General features: G+C 35.6%; 1 pseudogene; it reads right to left on the bottom strand.

The window, feature by feature from the left end:
• Nucleotides 1-3,853: 3,853 nt before the first annotated feature.
• On the bottom strand, nucleotides 3,854-5,493 carry LOC145105199 (tetrahydroberberine oxidase pseudogene; annotated as a pseudogene).
• Between the last annotated feature and the right edge of the window lie 10,402 nt (nucleotides 5,494-15,895).

Genomic DNA, 15,895 nt, shown 5'->3' with positions numbered 1-15,895 from the left:
GAGGGAACACCTTTTCCCTTCATTCCTGATTTAGCTGTTTGCATGAGGTTGTGCAATTGTCATAAAGTAGTTCCATTATTGTTCAAATGATAGGTCAATATGAACTGATCATAACAACTTGCCAAAGAGTTCAACACTATGTCAATTGCCAACTCTTCATCGAAATTCACATTCAGCTAGATGAGCCTATCCACCATCATTTCATTCTCGAAACATAGTTGCTTACAGACTCACCATCCTTCATCTTGCACGCCATGAGGGACTTTACCGCCTCGTACTTCTCTTGACGAGCTCACTTAAGGTGCTTTTCCATAAGGTCCTTGTCCATATCGTACGACCAGTAATCCTCATAGTGTCTTTTGTTGCATCTTTGTAGTGTTTCATCTTTGTAGTGTTTCTCGTAGGCAAGTAACTTTTGTTGCATCTTTGTAGTGTTTCTCGTAGGCAACCATTTCTTCAGGAGTGGCCTTCGTTTCATCGATATCATCGAGTGGTTTCTCGAGGACATACTCCTTATCCTCAAAACTTAGTGCCATTTTGATGTTGCACATCCAGTCGTTGTAGTTGGTGCCATCCAATTGCACCTTTGCGCATATGTTCAACAGAGAGAAGTTGTTGTTGTTGTTGGAGGAGGAGGAAGAAACAGAAGCATCGTTTGGAGTAGACATCTATAAAGAGATGAAAGATAGTTTTAGTTAGGTAAGAATAATCCTCAATATAACACCCAATTGAAATATCAAGGCTAGGATCCAACTAAATAATTCACAACTTAGAAAAGGGATGCCATAATCTAATTGTAAATTATATAAAGGTAGGTAAATGACGATTTACCAATTTCACCATCGAAAATGAAATTTTAACGAATTTTGTTTTAAATGAAACTCCTAGATCTTTTTAAGAATCATTGAACTTTTCAATGGCATGTTTAATTTCGATTATGCTCTTCCATTTGTGATTGGGATACTGAGGATCACAAACAAGATGTGAATACCCATGCAAATTAACTTGGTACTCTCGATGTCATTTATCATCTCATTTTAATGTGTCGGTCAACCACATGCGCTCCATTAATAAATGATAATTTTAGAGACACCCATTGCCACTATTTATGCGTCCCTATTAGTGTGTCAGTTAACCACAAGCGCTACACTAACGACTCATAAAGTGCAATGTGTAATTTCATGGGTTAGCATACAAGTTCACATTTTTCCTAAAGTAACTAAGATTGTGAATTTTATAAAAATATGTTTAGTGACTTTATCATTCATTATACTTATTAATGAGGATTAGGTTGTCTTATCGAACATGTTCGGCTAACGACCCTCCACCAATCAAGGAAGCGTTGGGTGAGAGTGCACATCCATTCAATCTCCATTTTATAGGCAATTTCCTTATACCCCCCTTATAGACCGGCTTCGTGAATGAGACGTATTAGCGGTTCGACTGACTTGTCTTATATATATAGTAATATTACACCTTTAATGTTACATATAATATAAGAGTGTATTTTTAAAACTTTTCAAAAATACTAAGGTTATATTTAAAATTTTAAAAATTAACATTCAATTAATTAAATTTAAAATAAAACCAATCATGATTTCAAGATAAAGATATCAAATTACATTTTAAAAATATTCAGTTTTATACAATTAAAAGCATTATTAAAGGTAATTATCCTAATCAATTCATGATATATCTTAAAACCGAAATTTGTGGATCTGACAGTCAAATACGTCGTGGTAAACAATCACCATGTCGTGTTAGGACAAATTCGCAGGCCAACACGCCGTGTTGGAAGAACACCACGGCGTATTTGCGGTACAGAATGAAGATTTTGTTTTCTCCTTCTAGTTCAAGTTCAACCATTGTATTAATTCTATAGAAAACTAAACCTATGCTCTGATACCACTGATCGGAATTATGCAAAACATATAATCCTATGTGTGCATGCAACCCTAAATAATTTTGATCTACGTTTTCTCTAATTGAACATACAATATGAACAACAATGTAGAAACCCTAGAATGCTAGTATATAATCAAAATACAAAATTAGAGTTATAAATCATACATTTGATTGTTATATAGTAATAACAATACAAATCCTTTGTGTCGTCGAGACTTTGAGAGCAAGCATCACAATTGTCACGCCTCTAGTGGTTCACACCCAACACTAGCAATGAAGTATGATTGAGAAGAAAGAGGGAGACTTCAAATTTTCAGTTGGATCTCTTGGGAACAAGTGGACGGAAATTGTAGGGTTATGTCCCTATTTATATGCAGATAAGAAACCCTAGATAAGCCCAAGTCCACGATTATCTTAAACCGGGTAATTGATAACTTTCCAGATTATCCATTAAAGACAATTCTAGAAACCCTAAGGCACACGACAACCATCCATAGCCTATGGAGGGTTCTAGATTGCCTCTTTTATCAACTATTGAACAATTACAATTCAATCCCTGCACTTATAATTAATTCTTTTAATCCTAAAATTAATTCTAATTAATTTATGATTAAATATTAATCAAATATTACTATTTCTAATTAATATATATTATTCTCATAATATATATTAACAAATTATTTATTTCAATTTATTAATGAAATAATAAATCAACCTCTTTTGCCAAAATCATCCTTCCTAGTTGCTAGTCTTAAGGACAACAAAAAAGGACTGTGCTACTATCCATTTAAGTATATACCAATTATAGTTATGGGCTTAGACACCTAATCTAACAACAACCACCTTCCAAAGCAAGGTACTTGTTAATATAAACTTGATCAAATTTATGTACTTGTTAATTCATGTTCACCTTATAGGAAGCAAGCAATTATATATATATATATATATATATATATATATATATATATATATATATATATATATATATATATATATATATAAAAGGAAAAGTGGGCTAGATGTTACCAATTGAAAACAAGGTAGATGTTGGCACAAAAAATGAATGAAAAGGGGGCTTACAATTGGTTGTGAAGTAGTTTTTATGTTAGGAATAAGCACATCAATAAACACACAAAATCTCACGATAATTAAGGACGCGAAGAAAAATTAAAGAACATAAGGATGTAACTTGGTTCACTCGATTTGATTGATCCATGTCCACAGACGAAACTAGATATTTGATTTTATTAATTTCCGTAAAAACACTTTCATACATTAGAGTTACATTCATATAAATGGTGCTTTATTTATACATCCAAGTTGACCTAAATTCTCTCATGCGTTGGGCATAAGAAAAACAAAGTTGATCATCCTGCAAAATCTTGATTACCATAGCCATGCATCGCAACCATACACTACAGTGCTTACATCACAATCTCTAACATTGCATTCGCCTACACTAACACAGGTACATACATTCACCTATAACCAAATTAATGAAAATGAATATACCAAAGTGGAATGTTATAATAAGCGAATAATACATAAAACAAACTTCAAAAGTCTTTTCCGGATATGTTATGTACTTGGTGTTCCTACAAACAAGCTTTTTGGATCGTACAAGAACCACATCCAATATTCTTCCTTTATTGAGTACCCCTCATATAACATTCCATAGTTGTAGTTCTCTTATGATATGTTTCATTCAATAAACAAGTCCACCAACTAGTACTTATACGACAAAATCTATATCAACTATACGAGTTCAAACACATGATAGTTTCCATCATCCAACTTCAACCCAAGCCTAAATTAGCAATTACCAAAGGCTTCTTAAAAAATTAAAATATCATATTTATCCGTCAACACAAAGTATAACAAAGAAATATAGTAATCAAACAATGTATCTAGTAGATTAAAAAACAGTAGAAGTAAACCCTAAGTTGAATGCTTCTTCAAGAGACCGTCATGTCTTGGAGAGAGGTGTTAGAAAACAGGGATACTTTGTGGACGCCGAAAGAAATTATGCCGATCAACTTTGGCCTTGATTCGAATCAACTTCTTGAAATTGTCCCTTTTCCAGTACCTCTCACCCCAAATACTGGCTTCTTCATAATTAGAACTTCCAACACCCAAATCTAGATCATTGTAGTTGGAATATGCCTCTCTAGGGTTCTTTGACACATAAGGCGTCAATAACTCATCCAAGCTTCGTAACCACACTATCCTCCTAAGCGATGTAGGGGTTGTGTCCGAAGTTTGTCCGTTAAAATTGACAGTCTTGAGAATCTGTAACAACACCCCAGATCTATGAGGATAAGGAATTTCTGTCTCTGAGTAATCAGCCATCCTTCCGCCAAAAGGATTGATCATTAGAAGTGCTGATTCATCGTTTTGCATGAGCTTTATCCAAATCTTTCTTAGACCGCTCATGGGAATTGGTGTCCGAAGGTAGTCTGATTTACTTTTATTGTTCAGCTTGGCTATAGCAGACCGGTTCGTGAGGATCTCGATTGGGGTGGAACTTGGCAAGCCCCAAAACACAGAGGTCGACTGGATGCTTCTAATTTCTTCACATATATCTCGTGTAACACCGAGCTCCGGAAATTTTTCGTCCAACAACAGAAGTAATGTGTCCCTTGTACCCTGGTAAATTCCTTCAAACATAATTCGTATGGTTTTCTTGGTGGTGTTGCCAATATATTCGGCAAACACCTGAGTTCTTATATGTAGATTTCTATCGATAGTTGGCGCAACGTATTGATATTTGTGGAAAATTTCGGTTGCCCCTTCTTCCGAAGTCTTATTCAATATAAAGACAGTTACTTTTTCTGGAACCGGAACCAACCTCAACTTCCATGCAAGGACGATTCCAAAACTGGAAGCACCGCCTCCTCGAATTGCCCAAAACAAATCTTTACCCATCGACTTCCTGTCCATGATATTTCCATTGACATCCATAAAGCGAACATCCACAACATTATCAGCAGCAGTACCATATTTCCTCAGTAGGTTTCCGTAGCCTCCACCGCCAACGTACCCACCAACACCCACCGTGGGGCAAACACCTGCTGGGAAATACAAGGTGTCGGTCTTCTGAGAAATACTATAATAGAGTTCACCAAGTGTAGCACCTGGCTGGACCCACGTGGTCCTGTTGACTACATCAATGTCTATAGACCTCATGTTGGTGAAATCAAGCATAACAAATGGAACATCAGCAGTGTACGAGAGGCCTTCGTAGTCATGACCCCCACTCCTGATCCTGATCTCGTAGCCATGTTTCTTTGCGCAGAATAGAGCCGTTTGGATCAGTTCTTCATCCACAGGTGTCACGATGATTGATGGTTTAGGAGTGGAGGGTTTAAGGAACCTAGTGTTTTGCACTGCGACTTGCCAAATAGGAATGAAGGAAGCATTGACAGGGGTGAAAAGGAGTTGAGAGATGGAGGTGACATTGTTGGAATTGGATTGTATGCAACTTATGAAATCTTCGGTACCTGGTGTAGCATCGACAAGGGAAGACAAGTTTGCCCATGAATTAGAAAAGGAAAGAGTTAGAACCAGTAGGAAGACAGAAGAGCTCATTTGGAAATTCTTCATGTTTAATTTATATCTATGGCAGTGTCTTATTTATAAAGAGTAGAGAGCATAGAGTTGACTGCAAAAGTTTTTAAATGAATAAAAATGGTGAATTCAAACGGGGTTAAAAACCCTAGTAAAAGCTTGCTGGTCAGAAATTATCAAAAGTTTTTAAATGAATAATGATTTTGATCATAAGTGGCGTCTATAAACTAAAAGCTAAATAGATAATCCTTAATTTTAATTAATTTATATATTTGTCTGTGTATCTCTGTGTGTTTATATAAATTTGAATTAACGTAAGCATCCACAAAGTTAATTCTTTAGTCAGCATGATTAATTGCTGATCTAAGCAAGTTGAGTTGGAAAAGCAAAATTCGACCTGGGATTGTGATTTCAAATGGAATATTCAATTGCGCTCTCTCTATATGTGATGCTTCCTGTTGACTACCAGCAATCAAAGTTAATTACAAGTTTGGAAAATTCAATATTAATACCCTTTGAACTTTGAACTGGGCGGTATAACCTTAAAGAAGAACGTGCCTTTTTACAATGCATCAAACCCTGGTCCTACACATGTGATGGATCCTTTCGTATACAAACATTGACTCAACTTCCTAATAAGCAAATCCTAGCTTTTAATATTTAATTCCTTTTTAATAATATTTTATATAAACTAGACGAAGGTCATCCACGCCATTACACGGGTATTTAGTTTAGTGATAATCCTATAACAAATATATAGTAAATAGGTCATTCACAGTTTTGCTTTGACAACCAAAAATTTAAATTTCAAAAGGTATAAAATAGAGGACTAGAATATATTCGTTATGGGCAATGATTCTTCCACGGCTTATTTTTATCCATCCACAGAATTTTATTGTTAATTGACAAAATTGTCCCTGATGACTTCATCTAAACACTTTGTAAGTGTGACGTCGTATATGTTGGTTTCTTCTTTCCTCGCCGGCAACCCCTTTTCCTACACGAATCCTTTTCTATATATGTGTTGTAAATCCATCCCCACAAAATCGGAAGCAAAAATACTCCCTTTCCAATACAACCCAAGGAGCCAAAACCGTACCTGGGTTAAAACATCTTACTGGTGGTGATCTTGCAGCTTGAAGAGGATGAAAACATCAAAAACTGTCACGACCGATGATTAAGATGAATGTTTGTAGGGAAGGGCTTTGAGCAGCATCGTGCTCTCTTTTCCCCTTTTCGACCCAAAAGACATCCCCTATCTCATTGTTAGTCATCCTTGTTCCATTGAAAAAGACGATGACGGTGAATACGATGATAAAGATCGTCGACGATGCACACAAACAAACCCGGGAGAGCCCCTTCGCCGAAGATTTCGCCTTCAACCCTTGTCTTTTATCTATTTTGGGCTTTTGTTGCGGTGGTGCTGTTCAGAGATTTCGTCGGAGGTGATTAGCGGAGATGCTTTAGAGATTTATAATGGTGGCGTTGGTGTGAGATTTTAACCAAATAACTTTTTACTCCATAAACACCATTGATGACATCACTTGTAGGTGCAGGGGGAGTTAAATGGAAGAACTGATTTACAAAACAATAAAAAAAGTTTTCACTGTCAACATTGTCAAAGGATTATTTTTCAAAGTTTTCAAATTGATCAATGTATTTTCTGCAAACAAACTGAATGAAGGGATGAAGGGTGTTTCTCCGGCAACCCCAAGAAGGAAGAAGGAGCCTCCTGTGTTTGGAAATAAATGTTTGGGTTTCTCTCTTCTGTAAATCTAACAAAGGGCATAATTGTCAATTAAATTTAAAATTCAGTGGATAGATAAAAAAGAACCGTGGAAAAATCAGCGCCCATTTGTTATATGTTAACTTTTTAAACAATAAATTTGATTTGTTGGCAATTTTAATACAATTCTAACCCATTTGTTTTTTAAAATTGGTGATAACCCTATAAAAAATCTATAGTAAATAGAAACTCTATTACTGTTTAGCATTGACAACCAAAAATTTAAATTTCAAAACCCACAAATAAAAGGTTATATAATGTTCAACTTGTTCCAATAATTCTAGTGATATTACATCTTTTTTATTTGTTCCAAGCTTCCATTATTTTGTCCGTTCCAGCAACAACATTTTTTCTAGTCCTCTGTCCAAAAAACATGTGACCTAATATGGTTTAGCGGTTAACTACTACTTAGTAACAATATATCAAGCATCGAACAAAATATAAGAAAAATTGTTTGCTAATAATCAGTTTAAACTAGTGGTCAAACCATTCAAAGTTCAAAGCTACGTACATTCATGAATTTAAAGATGAAATTATATTTCCATGAAAGTGAAAGCAATAGCAACCTATTTTGGTATCAATATTTATATAATATGCATAGGCGATTTTCTTGGACTAAATTCAAACAACATATAGCAACCTAATTTCATTTTTAATATAAAATAAATATTATGAAATACGATTTTGAAAGACACAACAAAGGCCATCAGCTGTATCCTACATCCAAGATTTCTGGTAGAACAGTCAAAACACTCGTATAACGATTGACCTACGATAGCAATTGCCGTTTGGAAAAATGAAAAGAAAAACTACAAGTAAGAATTGCAAAATATAACTTTTAAACAACTAAATACAAACAAAGTCTAACAGTTCAAAGTTGCAAACGTACAGAACTTCTACTTAGAAAAAACAAATATTACAAAGTTTTCCAAATAATTGCACTACTTTTTAAAATGCAGATTTGTTGCAAATTTTACATTTTATTCACTGACACTCCAGAATCAACTTAGCGATAATCATCGCGTGAATATTGTACGTACTCTCACATCATATACGTCACAAATATCTAAAGTAAAAAGACAAAATTTAACATTTTTTTTTTAAATTGTGTAGAGGATCCTAAAGTGATTAGTTTTTTTCATACCTTTCCATTTATTAAAAATTTTCTGAATAAAAGCACATGATAAATGTTATGAAGTTTTTGATGCATTTGTAATCATCAAGGACTTTATTTTCTTTTTAATGCACGTAGATTGATGTAAACTTATGATTATGAGTTATTTTAATGTATTTAGAGTGATCTGCAACTTGTTTTCACGTGTATTTTAATGTTTGAACTTGTGGACATCAAAATTTTGATTTGTGTATGTATGTATGTGTACGAAAATACGAAAAAAGATCAAAATTATTGAAACCGGTTTACTCAGCGGTCGAACCGGAAACCGGTCACCATACCGGTTCAACTAAAAAACCGGTTTTTAAAACATTTGTTGTACGTACCCCTAATACATAAAATTCCTTATGCACCTCCATTTTTTGTTATTTTATTATTTTTGATAGCTTATTTTTTTTCCTTATTTTTATTAGTTTATTTTACTATTTTTAGCTCTTTTTATTAGTATTGCATTGTATATTCTTTATTTTCTTGATCGTGGATCGTGTCGGGTACTTTCTATTTTGCATGAGATATTTTGCAGGGTTTTGGAGCTCATTGCGATTGCGGTTGCGGTTTGACTGGAATTGGGCTTAATGGGCTTCTCGATGCATTATTGGGCTTTACGGATCCATCAAAGGAGATTTGGGCTTAAAAAGTTGAAGATTTGGATGAAGTGGACTTTTGAAGATTGGTCATGGATTTTTATTTTGGGCATGGACTATCCATATTTAGAGCTTGAAGGTGATTGACCAATTTCAAATCATGTGAGTCATAGAGGGGACCAAAGGAATCTTGGGTAGTGGAATGGTTAGTGGAGAAGAATGGACCAATAGCATTCCAGCAACACTTGCGAGGGTAGAATCTCAGGCGTGCGGGTAACCGTGCAACTGCACACTTTTGAGCATTTTGGTCATTTTGTTTACCATTTACCTTGGGGGGTTGGACCTTTTAGCAACAACTTCGATTTTCCACCATTGAAGAGCATTAGAGGCGATTTTAGAGTTTGAATACTCATTCTTATCATCTTTCTAATTAATTGGTAGATTCTTGATGCAAAAACACTTTTGTGATTGTTGTTTTGTTGTCATGAGTGGCTAATTTCTCTATTTTGGTTAACTTTGGCTAAAACCCTTGGATATTTGTGGGTTTTAAAGGATTCATGCTTGATTATCAATTATCTTATGTCTATGATTCTAGGTCATATTTCTTATGCTTGTTTAATACTTTGATCATGAGCTTGGTACTTGAATGAGCAATTGTTGGTTTATTTCTTTGGTTTAGCATTGAATCATTGAATTTACTTAGAACAAGGGCTTTATGATGGTAGAAATCATCTCTAGCTTATAAATCATAACTCCTTTATGGATGTGTAAGCATTGACATCCTCTAGGAATTGGGGATTCCTTCATTCTTAAGGCTAATCAACTTCTTGGGTTCAATTGCTTCAATTGAATCCTTGATTTTGATTAAGAATGTGTGTTATGGGCTTCCCCAACCTCCATACTACCTATGAGGAATCTTGGCATATCATGCTTCATGATTGCTATAACCAATTTGGGATGAATGATAAGCTTCATATTGAATCCTAATGATAAACAAACAAATGTTCATTGTGTTGAATTGCCTTGGTTAACCAATTCTCTCTAATATTTGAGGATCTTACCATCTTGCTTAATTGCAAGCTTTTTAGTTATTCAAGTCTATTAGTTTTCAAACAATCACAACACCCCCCCCCCCTTTTTAGTTTAATTGTAGTTAGTTAGTTTATTTACACTGTTCTATTGGATTGCATTGGTGATTGAATACAACCATTTCCCCGAGGATCAATACCCCTTTTTACCATTGTATTACATTTTATTTGCAAACAAAGGGTGTAATTTGCTTGGTGGACTTAACATCCCACCAAGTTTTGGAGCCGTTGCTGGGGAAATTGGTTATTGTTATTTGATTGTTTATGCCTAGGTCTACAAGAACCGGTGAACTACTCTACAATCCGGAGATTGAAAAGAAGCAAAGAGGTTGAAAAAGTTAGCCAAACAAGCAAAGCAACAACAACTCGTTCAAGCTTCTTCATCTTCTCCACTAATCAACATAGAAGATCAAGTTCATACTTCAAGTGATACCGACACCGAACCGAGTTCTCCAATTGTTGGTCATTCCTTGGAAGACATTCCGTTTGAAAACTACATAGCCATGAGTCACACTCCACCTCAAAATCCTAACCCAAACCCAAACAATCAAGATGCCAATACCCCACCCCAACAACCAAGACAACAACAACACCAAGAACCTCTCATAGATATGCCACTTTGGAATCAACCCCCTCCTCACCCAAATCAACCCAATTATCAACAACCACAACCACAAAACCAAAACTTCCATCAAAACAACCAATCTCAAAACAATGCTTTTCAAGTTCAACAACAATAAGCACAACAACCAAATCAACGTAATTAACCACAACCTCTAATGTACCAACAACCAATGTACCCCAACAACAACCTCCCTACAACCAATACCCTAACTACCAACCTTATCCACCACAAATGTACAATCACCAACAATACTCATACCCACCTTACCAACAACCTCCCAATTACATGCAACAATATCCCAATAACCCCAATCCACCCAATCCCCCTCAAGAGTTGACACTTAGAAAAATGATGGAGAAGGATGTTACTCACACACCCCTTTGTATTGTTTATCCCACAAACCGCTGATGAATTGAATTGAAGTCAAGTTTCATACATCAACTCACCAAGTTCCATGGTTTGGATAGAGAACATCCTCAAAGGCATTTGAAGTCCTTTCATATGATATGTGTTAGCATGTTGCCTGAAAATGTGACCTTGGATGATTTCAAGCTAACCGCCTTCCCGCTCACCTTGGAAGATAAAGCTAGAGAGTGGTTATTCAACTTACCACCAGGATCTATTCACACATGGGAAGAGTCACTCAAAGCCTTCAATAGCAAGTTCTATCCCACCTACCGGATATCAAGTCAAAGAAGTGACATTTTGGGGATTCGTCAAGGGAAGCATGAGACTTTTCATGATTTTTGGGAGCGATTCAACAGCTTGTGTACAAGTTGTCCTCAACACAATATACCCGAACAATTACTTCTTCAACAATTTTATGAGGGTATGAATGAAAAAGATCGAAGGATGATTGATGCTTCAAGTGGTGGTGACATCTTCAACAAGACACCTCAAGAGATAAGATCACTTTTTAGAACCATTTCTCAAAACCAAAGGAACTTTGGAACTCGAAATGAAATGAAGAGATATTCTCCACAAGTGGTTGGTGAAGTTAGCGACACCCAACATTTGGAATCAAAGCTCTTGGATTTGACTAATGTGTTAAGTCAAATGGTGGTGGGAAGTGGTCAACAAATGATGGTGTGTGGTATTTGTGCAATGACGGGGCATTATACGGATAAGTGTCCCACACTTAGTAGTGAGCCGGAGGATGTTAATGCAATGGGAGGATATCAAGGTCAACCAAGACCCATGGGGTTTCAAAACACTTACAACCCAAATTGGAGGAATAACCCAACCAATCCATACCCACCAAAGCAAAACCCACCACATGTTATGACGAGACCCTAATTTTCTCAATACCCATCACAAAAACCTCCATATCCCCAAACATCTCATCCCACTCCAAATTACCAACAACCTCCACAACAAGGTCAATCAAATGGTAACCATCAAATGAGCCTTCAATAACTCGTCACTTCTCTTGCTCAAAGCCAAACCCAATTTCAACAAGAGACCAAGAACACTTTCTCCAACATTCAAGCACAAATTGGAGACTTGGCTACCGCTCTCAACAAGATGGAACAAAGGGGTAAAATTCCATCTCAAACCGAGAAGAACCCCAATGTGAGTGCAATAACCTTGAGAAGTAGGAAAACACTTGGAGAAAGCAACCCTAAAAGAGTTTCAAGAGAAGATGAAGATGAAGTTATTATTGTCGGACCTTCGAAAGTTGTAGTTCCTCAAAAGGACCCGATTGTGCCAAACATTGATCAACCCGAATCTTCCAACAAGACCATCAAGCCATTGGTCATACCACCACCTTTCCCTCCCGGTTGGCTCCTTCAAAGAAACAAGAGGAAGATAAAGAGTTTCTTGAGACTTTCCGCAAGGTCCAAATCAACATTCCACTATTGGATTCCATAAAGCAAATTTCGCGCTATGCCAAATTTCTTAAGGATTTGTGCACCAATAAGAGGAAATTCAAGGAAAATGAAAATATTCAAGTCAATGCAAATGTGTCCGCGGTTATCCGAAAGAAGTTACCACCCAAATGCAAGGACCCGGGAATGTTTGCTATCCCTTGCACTATTGGTGATTTGTATGTTGAAAGTGCCATGCTAGATCTTGGAGCCTCGATCAATGTGATGCCATACTCAGTTTTTCATTCTCTCAATGTTGGACCTTTGGAAGAAACCAGAGTAATCATTCAATTAGCGAACAAGTCAAGTTTATTTCCAAGAGGCATGTTGCAGGATGTACTAGTGCAAGTCAATCAACTAGTATTTCTCGCGGAATTCTATGTCATTGACCTTGAAGAGAAGACTCCTTCCAAGTCATCTATGATCCTTCTTGGAAGACCCTTCATGAATACCGCTCATACGATTATTGATGTCCATAATGGGAAGATCACCATGGAGTTTAATGGAGAGACCATTCACTTCAACATCTTTGAAGCAATGAGATACCCTAACAACATTTCTCCATTATATCGGGTTGATGTGATTGAACCAATCACCCAAGAACTATTCGAGTTATCACATGGAGACATTTTGAAAATGGTGCTCAACATGAGTCTTGATTGTGAAAGTTTGAAGAAAACATTGGATATGTATACATTGGACTCTGAAGTTGAAGAGATTGTGAAGACTTTAGAAGTTAACAATTCAACAAAGAAGGATGTTTCTCAATTTGCCCTATCTCATTCTCCAAACAAGATGCCCCCTTCCATAATTAAAAGTCTTACCTAGCCATTTGAAGTATGCTTATCTAGGTAAAGACGAAACTCTCCCGGTGATCATCTCCTCTTAATTGAAAGACTTTGAAGAAGATCAATTGGTTGAAGTTTTGAAAGATCATAAAGAGGCCATGGGGTGGACAATAGCGGACATCAAGGGGATAAGTCCTAATGTATGCACTCACAAAATCTGTTGGGTTTTATGTACTATAACACTCCTATGGTGCACATACAACCCTAATAGTTTTGGATCTAAGTTTTCTCTATTTATACATGCAACAAAAATTTCCAAAGCTTGAAACCTACAACTAGCATACAATTTGACATATGAATCATAAAAGTAAGTTAGAATATTACCTCTTTGTTGTAGCTTGTAGGAATTGGTCTTTCAAGAGTCTAGCACCTCAAGTGTGATGCCTCAAATGGAACTATAACAAACCAAGAACAAGAGGACATTGAGAGAGAAGTTGGAGACTCAAAATCGGCTAGAGCTTCTAAGAACACTTAGTGCACAATTTTATGCTATGGGATAACATATATATAGTGTAGGATTCCAAGGGTCATGGGTAAACCCTAATCCATACACATAGGTTATGATCCATATCTCATGTGGGCTAACTCTTCATGGATACTTACATAAACTTAGCCCATCATGGATCAATAGCCCAAACAATATATATATATATATATATATATATATATATATATATATATATATATATATATATATATATATATATATATATCATTGATTTACATAATCAGTCCCCGTTAATTTAATTAGTCTCTTTTGATCACTAAATTAATTCCAAATTAATTCTTGATCAATACTAATTAAATTATATGATTTCTCAATTAATATATTATACTTATAATATATTAATAAATCACAAATAACCTCTTTCTCAAATATCCATCCTATCAAATTGTTCCAAAGTGTTACAACCCAAATGGACCATGCTGTATTGGGTCAAGTAAATACCAATTATAGTTATGGGCTTAGACACCTAATCCAACAGTCTCCCACTTGGATAAGTCTAATAACTATAATTGCAAGTACGACTTCAAAATCCGATTGGCAATCGTATATCTCAAAAAGACCGTTGACGAACTCTGATCTAATTAGTAACACGTCCATAAGATAAGGGATCATATATTCCCCCATTGTAGATATCGTATCAACTGATACATGGATTATAATCATTCTCTCTGTTTATGTGCTGTTTCCCGATTTCCGATTTATGACGACCGACTAATTGAACAAATCAAATCAGTCCAGGCTTGGCCAAGCGCTAAGGGTTGTCATCACTAAATCATTGAGGGATCCCACATATATCGCTTTTGTCCCACATTGGGTAAAAGGAACGGATAAACTTCGACCCATATGCTTGCTATATTTACTCATCAAATCACACACAATGATACGTTTTATAACACCGAGTTACCGGTGAGTTTACATATCATCAATGTGCAACCAACTTGTAGACTGCAACTCATATCTCTCTGTTTCAAGAATATAAGATATTATCATCTCATGATCACTCGTGATAAAATCCATGAAGTGATTCAAATGAGCGTGGGTTTAGTCCAATACTCAAATCTTATTACAAAAGTACTCATGAATACTGCAGCAAACTTGTGCTATGTCTAAACACCTTTAGACAATCTACAGACCCATTCATGACAGTCTAGCTTCAATACCTACTTCCAAAGTATGATCGACTGTGGATAGTTTGAATAATCTAGTTATTCGGGAAGTCAAAACATGCAAAGTGAAACACAAGAATAATCGAATCCAATATGGTCTCAACATTTTTGAATATAAATAAAACACCTTTTATTTACATATTGATTACACATTATTCATTGTATAATGTTTCAATTTATCAACTTTATACTTGAATTAAAACAATAGTTATCCCATGCTCCAAGCATGCACACTATGTTTACCTATGGCCCTTCCTTTGTGAAAAAGATCAATTGAAAACATTTCAATGATGCTCATTTCACAATTCCAAAATTTTATCACAAGTGTAAGAATGACAAATTCTTGCCACTATTAGAATGTGTTAGGTTCTAATCTTTATGCAATGATCCTTTTGTAATGTCAAACCCATAGAGACTTGGACAATGAAAATACAAAGTATTCCACTAGAGATTGATAACAAAACAATTCCATGGAAGCTAAGTTTCAAATTCAAAGTACATTCCTTTGAACATCCTTCTTGCATAAAAGTTTCTAACCTACACATAGATTCTTAATATCCAACTCCCATTATGGAAACATTTCCATATTTGCCATATGACAGCTCATTATTAATAGAATCTTGCCTATTCATAATACTTCCAATTGCCCACAAGCAACCAATCTTTGGCAATCCTTAGATTGTTCTTAGCAATTTTTTAGAAACTTTAGTCATATTTGGTTTTGGTTCTATTTCCTTCTTAATACCCTTGGCATTTGGAAAATTTAGAACACATGA

The sequence above is a fragment of the Lactuca virosa genome, chromosome 1 (genome assembly GCF_052849685.1).
Source record: "Lactuca virosa cultivar CGN04683 chromosome 1, Lactuca_virosa_CGN04683_v6, whole genome shotgun sequence".
In the NCBI taxonomy this organism is placed as follows: domain Eukaryota; kingdom Viridiplantae; phylum Streptophyta; class Magnoliopsida; order Asterales; family Asteraceae; genus Lactuca; species Lactuca virosa.
The sequence above is the reverse complement of the archived record's forward strand: the minus strand, read 5'-3'. Positions and strand labels throughout refer to the sequence as shown.